Below are 9,285 nucleotides of genomic sequence, written 5' to 3'. Positions count from 1 at the left end.
AATGTACATTGTGTAAGTCGCTAATATTGTTGCTACTGCGGTGCCCAGGGTCTCGCTGCGCCAGGTGCTGTATGCGCCCAGCGAGTGCCACAGTCCTGGCCCTCAAGCGATGCACAGAATCTCCAGAGATGTTTGCTTTTATAGCTCAAGCAGGAATCAGCTCTCCCCATCCGCCTCCCGAGCTGGTTTCCCCTAGCAGAGGTGGGCTGGGGGGAGAGTAGTGGACTTACAGATGGGTTCAGGAAGAGCGGTTCCTGTGGAAGAGGTAAGCATTGGCATGAGAAGCTGATGAAGTGGTGGGTGAGGTGGGCACGCTGGTGGAGCTGAGGAAGCAGGGGTGACATGATAGCTGAGACAAGGAAGTAGACATGGTGAGCAGGAGGGATTGAGAGGGGGTGATGAGCCCATCCCATGGCTTTCCTTTGGGAGACACTAGGGAGCAGAGCTCCCTCATTAGAACAGGTTTCAGAGTAGCAGCCGTGTTAGTCTGTATCCGCAAAAAGAACAGGAGTACTATACTCTCAGCCCAGCAGAAGCAGCTGTTCTATCTCGGGGCCTCTCCTTCTGCCCCTCCACCCCCACGAACATGATACAGTTCTGTGGTGACCTAGAATCCTATTTTCGACGTCTCCGACTCAAGGAATATTTCCAAAATACCTCTGAACAGCATACTAATCCACAGAGGTCTCCCTACCAACACTACAGAAAGAGGGATTCTAGGTGGACTCCTCCTGAAGGTCGAAACAGCAGACTGGACTTCTACATAGAGTGCTTCCGCCGACGTGCACGGGCTGAAATTGTGGAAAAGCAGCATCACTTGCCCCATAACCTCAGCCATGCGGAACGCAATGCCATCCACAGCCTCAGAAACAACTCTGACATCATAATCAAAAAGGCTGACAAAGGAGGTGCTGTTGTCGTCATGAATAGGTCGGAATATGAACAAGAGGCTGCTCGGCAGCTCTCCAACACGAGTTTCTACAAGCCATTACCCTCTGATCCCACTGAGAGTTACCAAAAGCAACTACAGCATTTGCTCAAGAAACTTCCTGAAAAAGCACAAGATCAAATCCGCACAGACACACCCCTGGAACCCCGACCTGGGATATTCTATCTACTACCCAAGATCCATAAACCTGGAAATCCTGGGCGCCCCATCATCTCAGGCATTGGCACCCTGACAGCAGGATTGTCTGGCTATGTAGACTCCCTCCTCAGGCCCTACGCTACCAGCACTCCCAGCTACCTTCGAGACACCACTGACTTCCTGAGGAAACTACAATCCATCGGTGATCTTCCTGATAACACCATCCTGGCCACTATGGATGTAGAAGCCCTCTACACCAACATTCCACACAAAGATGGACTACAAGCCGTCAAGAACACTATCCCCGATACTGTCACGGCTAACCTGGTAGCTGAACTTTGTGACTTTGTCCTTACCCATAACTACTTCACATTTGGGGACAATGTATACCTTCAGATCAGCGGCACTGCTATGGGTACCCGCATGGCCCCACAGTATGCCAACATTTTTATGGCTGATTTAGAACAACGCTTCCTCAGCTCTCGTCCCCTAAAGCCCCTACTCTACTTGCGCTATATTGATGACATCTTCATCATCTGGACCCATGGAAAAGAAGCCCTTGAGGAATTCCACCATGATTTCAACAATTTCCATCCCACCACCAACCTCAGCCTGGTCCAGTCCACACAAGAGATCCACTTCCTGGACACTACAGTGCTAATAAACAATGGTCACATAAACACCACCCTATACCGGAAACCTACTGACCGCTATTCCTACCTGCATGCCTCCAGCTTTCACCCTGACCACACCACACGATCCATCGTCTACAGCCAAGCTCTGCGATACAACCGCATTTGCTCCAACCCCTCAGACAGAGACAAACACCTACAAGATCTGTGTCAAGCTTTCTTACAACTACAATACCCACCTGCAGAAGTAAAGAAACAGATTGATAGAGCCAGAAGAGTTCCCAGAAGTTACCTACTACAGGACAGGCCTAACAAAGAAAATAACAGAACGCCACTAGCCGTCACCTTCAGCCCCCAACTAAAACCCCTCCAACGCATTATTAAGGATCTACAACCTATCCTAAAGGATGACCCAACACTCTCACAAATCTTGGGAGACAGGCCAGTCCTTGCCTACAGACAGCCCCGCAACCTGAAGCAAATACTCACCAACAACCACATACCACACAACAGAACCACTAACCCAGGAACTTATCCTTGCAACAAAGCCCGTTGCCAACTGTGCCCACATATCTATTCAGGGGACACCATCACAGGGCCTAATAACATCAGCCACACTATCAGAGGCTCGTTCACCTGCACATCCACCAATGTGATATATGCCATCATGTGCCAGCAATGCCCCTCTGCCATGTACATTGGTCAAACTGGACAGTCTCTACGTAAAAGAATAAATGGACACAAATCAGATGTCAAGAATTATAACATTCATAAACCAGTCGGAGAACACTTCAATCTCTCTGGTCACGCGATCACAGACATGAAGGTCGCTATCTTAAAACAAAAAAACTTCAAATCCAGACTCCAGCGAGAAACTGCTGAATTGGAATTCATTTGCAAATTGGATACTATTAATTTAGGCTTAAATAGAGACTTGGAGTGGCTAAGTCATTATGCAAGGTAGCCTGTTTCCTCTTGTTTTTTCCTACCCCCCCCCCCAGATGTTCTGGTTTAACTTGGATTTTAACTTGAAGAGTGGTCAGTTTGGATGAGCTATTACCAGCAGGAGAGTGAGTTTGTGTGTGTATGGGGGTGGGGGGGATGTGAGAACCTGGATTTGTGCAGGAAATAGCCCAGCTTGATTGTCATGCACATTGTGTAAAGAGTTGTCACTTTGGATGGGCTATCACCAGCAGGAGAGTGAATTTGTGTGGGGGGGTGGAGGGTGAGAAAACCTGGATTTGTGCTGGAAATCACTTTAGATAAGCTATTACCAGCAGGACAGTGGGGTGGGAATAGGTATTGTTTCATATTCTCTGTGTATATATAAAGCCTGCTGCAGTTTCCACGATATGCATCTGAGGAAGTGAGCTGTAGCTCACGAAAGCTTATGCTCAAATAAATTGGTTAGTCTCTAAGGTGCCACAAGTCCTCCTTTTCTTTTTGCGAATACAGACTAACACGGCTGTTACTCTGAAACCTTAGAGACTAACAAATTTATTAGAGCATAAGCTTTGGTGGGCTACAGCTCCCTTCATCAGATGCATAGATGGAACATATAATAAGATAGATAGATATACAGATAAGATGGAAGTTACCCTACAAACTGTGAGAGGCTAATGAGTTAAGATGAGCTATTATCAGCAGGAGGAAAAAAAATTTTGTAGTGATAATCAAGATGGCCCATTTAGACAGTTGACAAGAAGGTGGGAAGATGCTTAACTTAAGGAAATAGATTCAATATGTGTAATGACCCAGCCACTCCCAGTCTCTATTCAAACCCAAGTTAATGGTATCTAGTTTGCATATTAATTCAAGCTCAGCAGTTTCTCCTTGGAGTCTCAGAGTAGCAGCCATGTTAGTCTGTATCCACAAAAAGAAAAGGAGTACTTGTGGCACCTTAGAGACTAACCAATTTATTTGAGCATGAGCTTTCATGAGCTACAGCTCACTTCATCGGATGCATTTAGTGGAAAATACAGTGGGGAGATTTATATACACACAGACCATGAAAACATGGGTGTTATCATACACATTGTAAGGAGAAAGAAAAGGAGTACTTGTGGCACCTTAGAGACTAGCCAATTTATTTGAGCATTTGGTTAGTTTCTAAGGTGCCACAAGTACTCCTTTTCTTTTTGCAGATACGGACTAACACGGCTGCTACTCTGAAACCTGTCATTGTAAGGAGAGTATAAGCTTATGCTCTAATAAATTGGTTAGTCTCTAAGGTGCCACAAGTCCTCCTTTTCTTTTTGTGAATACAGACTAACACGGCTGCTACTCTGAAACCTGTAAGGAGAGTGATCACTTAAGATGAGCTATTACCAGCAGGAGAGTGGGGTGGGGGGAGAGAAAACCTTTTGAAGTGATAATCAAGGTGGGCCATTTCCAGGAGTTAACAAGAATGTCTGAGGAACAGTGGGGGGGGGGGAGAGGAATAAACAAGGGGAAATAGTTTTACTTTGTATAATGACTCAACCACTCCCAGTGTCTATTCAAGCCTAAGTTTTTTTCAAAACCAGACTCCAAGGAGAGACTGCTGAATTGGAATTAATTTGCAAATTGGATACAATTAACTTAGGCTTGAATAGAGACTGGGAGTGGTTGAGTAGTTTTTGTTGTGTGGTGTTAGAACCAGATTCCACCCCCCCCCCCAAACACACACACACACACCCAGGCACTGCAAGAGGACTCCTTTGGGTTGGCCAGTGGCCTTTCTAATGCGGATGAGCAATGAGGAATTTACCCCTGGGTGTGTATGTGTGATAAATAACAAAGCACCTTTATTGTGAAAACGAAGGGAGGTGATGGCAGAAGCTGCTGCTGGCTTTGTGGGAAATGATTAACACCAAATCCACTCTACTCAGTGACTTTAGGAAATCCTAGCTCCCCCCCACCCCCCGGGGTGTATGTGGGGATGGGAAAACAAGAGCACAGAGCAGGGCTTTTTGACCTTGGGGTCACAAACAGGTGTTGGGTGCTTGCAACACCCCGAGGAGGAGGAGGAGGAACCCAGACAGTATGGGAAGGTTGAGAATTGGGGTCACTGAGTTTAACGAGACTCTGACTCCTTGTGGCCTGTCAGCACTCCCCCAACTCCCTCATCTCCTCTCCCCTTGCCCTGGGGTGCTTATAAAACCATGTCCGCCCTCCCTGTGTCCATCTCCCCCTGCTGCTTAGGCCCTGCCTGACACCATCAGCCCTCCCCAGGCGGTGGGCCCTAAACAAGGATCTTTCACATCACTGACAGCTAGGCAGCCCCTGAACATGTCCATGCACCCTGGGATTGGGAGTGGCACTTCTGCAGCCTGGCTGGCTTCACCCCCCCCCCCCCCATGTGTGTGGCAGGAAACTGAGCATTATAGCAAAGCTGCCCTGGCAGAAGAGTTCCCCTGGGTGCAGCAAGCTTCTTTTTGCCTCTGGGCAACTGCTTTCCTAGCCTGAACAGTAGAAAAGTGATTGCAGTTCCTGGAATATCCAAGTCCTCACGGCAGCAAGGGAGAGAAGGCTGTAATGGAGAGACATGATTGTCCTGGTGGCCTGGATTAGCTTCCTCAGTGCTAAACTGGAAGAGCCTTTCTGAAAGAGAACAGGGTGCTTGCCAGCTAAACAGCCAGGGAGAATGGCTGTTTGCAGTGTTCTTGTAACCATGTGGTCCCAGGATACTAGAGAGATAAGGTGCGTGAGGACTTTGCACCCCTTGATAATCTGTACTTATTCCCTGATAACCAGAAACTTCTACGCTTAAACTCTGTACCATTTTTTTTATTTTAACAACATCATAATAAAATTATTAAATCTTCTATTGGACCAACTTTTGTTGGTAAAAGAAACAAGCTTTCCAGCTACTACATAGAGTCATCTTCAGGTCTGGGGAAGGTACAGAGCTAATACAAGGTAAAACTGGAACAGATTGTTTATCATGTAGTTAGCACATATTCCAAGGATCCATTCAAGGTAAAAAGAAAAGGAGTACTTGTGGCACCTTAGAGACTAACCAATTTATTTGAGCATAAGCTTTCGTGAGCTACAGCTCACTTCATCGGACGCTGTAGCTCACGAAAGCTTATGCTCAAATAAATTGGTTAGTCTCTAAGGTGCCACAAGTCCTCCTTTTCTTTTTGCGAATACAGACTAACATGGCTGTTACTCTGAAACCATTCAAGGTGAAGTGGCTCATTCACACCTCTGCAGTCATGGGACAAAAAGGGGGCTACAGATTGTTGTAATGAGCCATAAATCCAGTGTCTCTGTTGAGACCAAGGAGTACTTGTGGCACCTTAGAGACTAACCAATTTATTAGAGCATAAGCTTTCGTGAGCTACAGCATCTGAGGAAGTGAGCTGTAGCTCACGAAAGCTTATGCTCTAATAAATTGGTTAGTCTCTAAGGTGCCACAAGTACTCCTTTTCTTTTTGCGGATACAGACTAACACGGCTGTTACTCTGAAATCTGTTGAGACCATGATTTTTACAGCCTAGCAACATTATGAATTTAAGCACCCAGGGCTCAGCTTTTGAAGGTGCTGTGCAGGTTTCCATTGAGGATGAGGACTGAGAGGTCAGGTATGGAGTGATCGTTTTGTGAGACGTGTTCACCAACAGGTGACAGGGTTTTTGTGTTTTATCATTTTTCTATGTGAGTTCATTTGAGAGCATAGTGATTGTCTGCACCCCCATAATTGTTAATGAGCCATTTAATCCACTGGATGAGGTACCCCACATGTTGTGAAAGGCATGTATAGGATTCATCAATCTTGAAAGGTGTATTGTGGGAGGTATGGATCACTGTAGCAGTGGGGACATGTCTGCAGGTTTTGCATCTCTTTGTTCTCGCAGCATCTGGTGCCGCTTTGAGTTGGTGGGTCCTGGTCTGTGAGGACCTTGCTTCTGATGGTGAGATTGGAGGGTGGCTTGAAGCCCAGAAGAGGGGGTGCAGGAAAGATTTATTTCAGGATGTGGTCCCCATCGAGTCTAGGCTGTAACTGTTTAATATACCCTGCATGGGTTCCAGTTGAGATGGTAGTTAACAAGGGATGTGCAGTCGGAGAGGGTTTATTTCTGTATTGAAGCAGTTCTCTTGGGCTATTTGGGTGACCCGTTCCATGACGTGATCTATTTCTCTGGTGGAGTGTCCCTGTTTGGTGAAGGCAGTTTTAAGTGTGTATCCTGGACTTTCTCCTCGCAGCGTATTCTGCAGTGTCTGAGGGCCTGGCTGGTAGAGAACAGATTTTCTGGTATGTTTGGGGTGGTTACTGGATCTCTGGAGATCGGTGTGGTGATCCGTGGGTTTCTGGTTGTCTGCAGCTTCCATTGTTAAAGCCAGCTCAGCCAGTGGCTGGAGAAGAGTAGGGATAGTGGGTCTGGTAGGGGACTGTAAGCTCTAGTAACACAACTCCTACCATGGCTAAATCATGTTGGTTTCCTGAGAAGTCCAAGCTCCAGGACTAATGATCTGGCTAGTTCAGGTGGGCACAGACCTGGTGTGCAGCTCCATGAGCCCACGCAAGCCCTATATCACGGGCCCCAGCCCCACAGTGCAGATGCTGCCTGGATATGCCCAAAGATAGCCTGTCCCCAGCCTGGGAACAAGAGTGACTATTGCAAAATGTGTACAGAGAAACCCAGAGATAAGGAAGCAGAAGGAGCTGTTGCAAAAGCCAGAACGCTAATGCAGCTACAGGTCAGCAAAGGAGGAAGTAAGGCAGCTGCCACTTGGGGAGGAAGAAGCTGGCCAGTCCACTCTCTGGAAGCCTAAATACCTGCAGGATCAACCCAAGAAACTGCCAACTGGGCAAGGGCAATTTGATCCACCAGAGAAACCAGGAGGAGAAGAGACTGTGCAGGGAGGAGAAGCGCTCGAGAGGCCTTGCCAGGCTGCCGAGATGCAGCTGCTCAGAGGAGGGAAACCCAGCACGGAACATGGTGGGCAGCGGATACCCGGGGGCCATGAGTGGTGGGACATGGGCCCTCTGGGGGAAATGCACCCCTCTGCAGGTGATCATAGTGGTTAGGCCAAGCATGGGTGGCAGGAGTAATATGTTCCTTATTTATCACTGCAAACTCCATCAGAAGCCCTCCAGAGTGGCGGAGCCCCTAAAGAAGCCCTATAAGTAAGTAACCTCCCCTCGAGAGGCAAGTGACTGGCAGGATCGCAGTTCTGGGAACACAATGTTTCTGGTGGGTAAATATCAGCTAACGCAGTGCCCAGTGTTTAGCAAACACTCTAGGGAGACAGCAATTACTTCCCTCAGAGCAAACACATCAAGGCTGCCACGGGCCCTGAGCCCCTCCTTCCTGCGGGTCATCCCACACACACCCCAGATCTCCTATCTCATGCACAAGAAAAGCTGCAACTCCCCATATCCTGAGGGCAAGGCAGAGAGCCCAGCCCCTTCTTGGGGGCGATGCCATGAAGTGGGGGGGTGGCCTGCACTTGGCAGCTGGGCTGGAGGCTGCCCCGCTCCAATGGCACTTAGCCGCAGGTGCCAAGGTGGGACTGGATCTCAGTCAACACCTAGTTGTTACCATGTGGAACACCCTGATGCCTGAGAGCATTTCACAGCCAAGGCTGAAAGCCAGATTCCTCTCCACCAGGGCTAGGGTTGAGGGATCCAGGACCTTCTTTACAGCTAGAGACGGGTCAGGAACTCTACCCTCCACTGCTCATCTCCCCACTTTTCACCAAAGCCTCTGCCCCTGAACCACTTAAGGCTGAAGTCTCTTTCCACTCACCCTCTCCCTCCAGAATCCCCCAAACCTGGGCTTGCCCACATGCATTTACTGCTGATCCCTAGGAGGTTCCGATGGGAAGCTTCTGATGGTATGAAACAGCCTGACATCCCCTTCAGGCAAAGGCCCAGAGCTGCTCTGTGCAGCCTGCTCTGAACCCAGGCTCTGTTGCACCAGGGAAACACGGGGCAGGGGACTCATCCCTTCGCTCTGGAATGCCGTCACTGGTCTCCTGCTCTGATGCCTGCGGTGACTCCTTTGCCCTGGGCAAGGCAAGTCCCACCTGGTTCCCTCTGCCCCAGCCTGTGCATGGGCTGATGCTACTCATCCATCATCTCTCAGTGGCATGCATTATGTATGGGACTCCTGAGCTTCAGCTCTTCACATGCTGGGGCTATTTTTGCCCCTTGTTCTCAGCGCCCTGCAGAACAAGTAGGCGGGTGCATGGATACAGCCTGACATCAGGGCAATTGCAGTGTCCTCAGCCCTCAGGATTTGGGGTGGGTTTTTTTCTTAAAGCTCCAGCTCCTGGAGTCCTGGGATTAGGGGAGAATCTCAGCTTTCATTTTAAAAAAATTAGAAGTTTCTGCTTTTCCTGGTTACTGAGAGAAGCCTGAAAACGTGACCCAAGTGCACCCTTAATGCTCAGAAACCAGGTGGCCAATAAGAAGAACTTTCTGTATTAAACCTCATGATTTTTAAGCTAATCTCATGATTGGGGGGGGGCACTGACTCATGATTTGTAGCCCCTGCAGTGCAGCCAAAGAGTGTCATGATACCCTGCATGACCAAGTCCCGTTACATGTGGAATTTGCCCTGTGCCTCCATAGCA

The sequence above is a fragment of the Lepidochelys olivacea genome (assembly GCF_965140295.1).
Source record: "Lepidochelys olivacea isolate rLepOli2 genome assembly, chromosome: 22".
Lineage (NCBI taxonomy): Eukaryota > Metazoa > Chordata > Testudines > Cheloniidae > Lepidochelys > Lepidochelys olivacea.
This window is presented reverse-complemented; position numbering follows the sequence as displayed.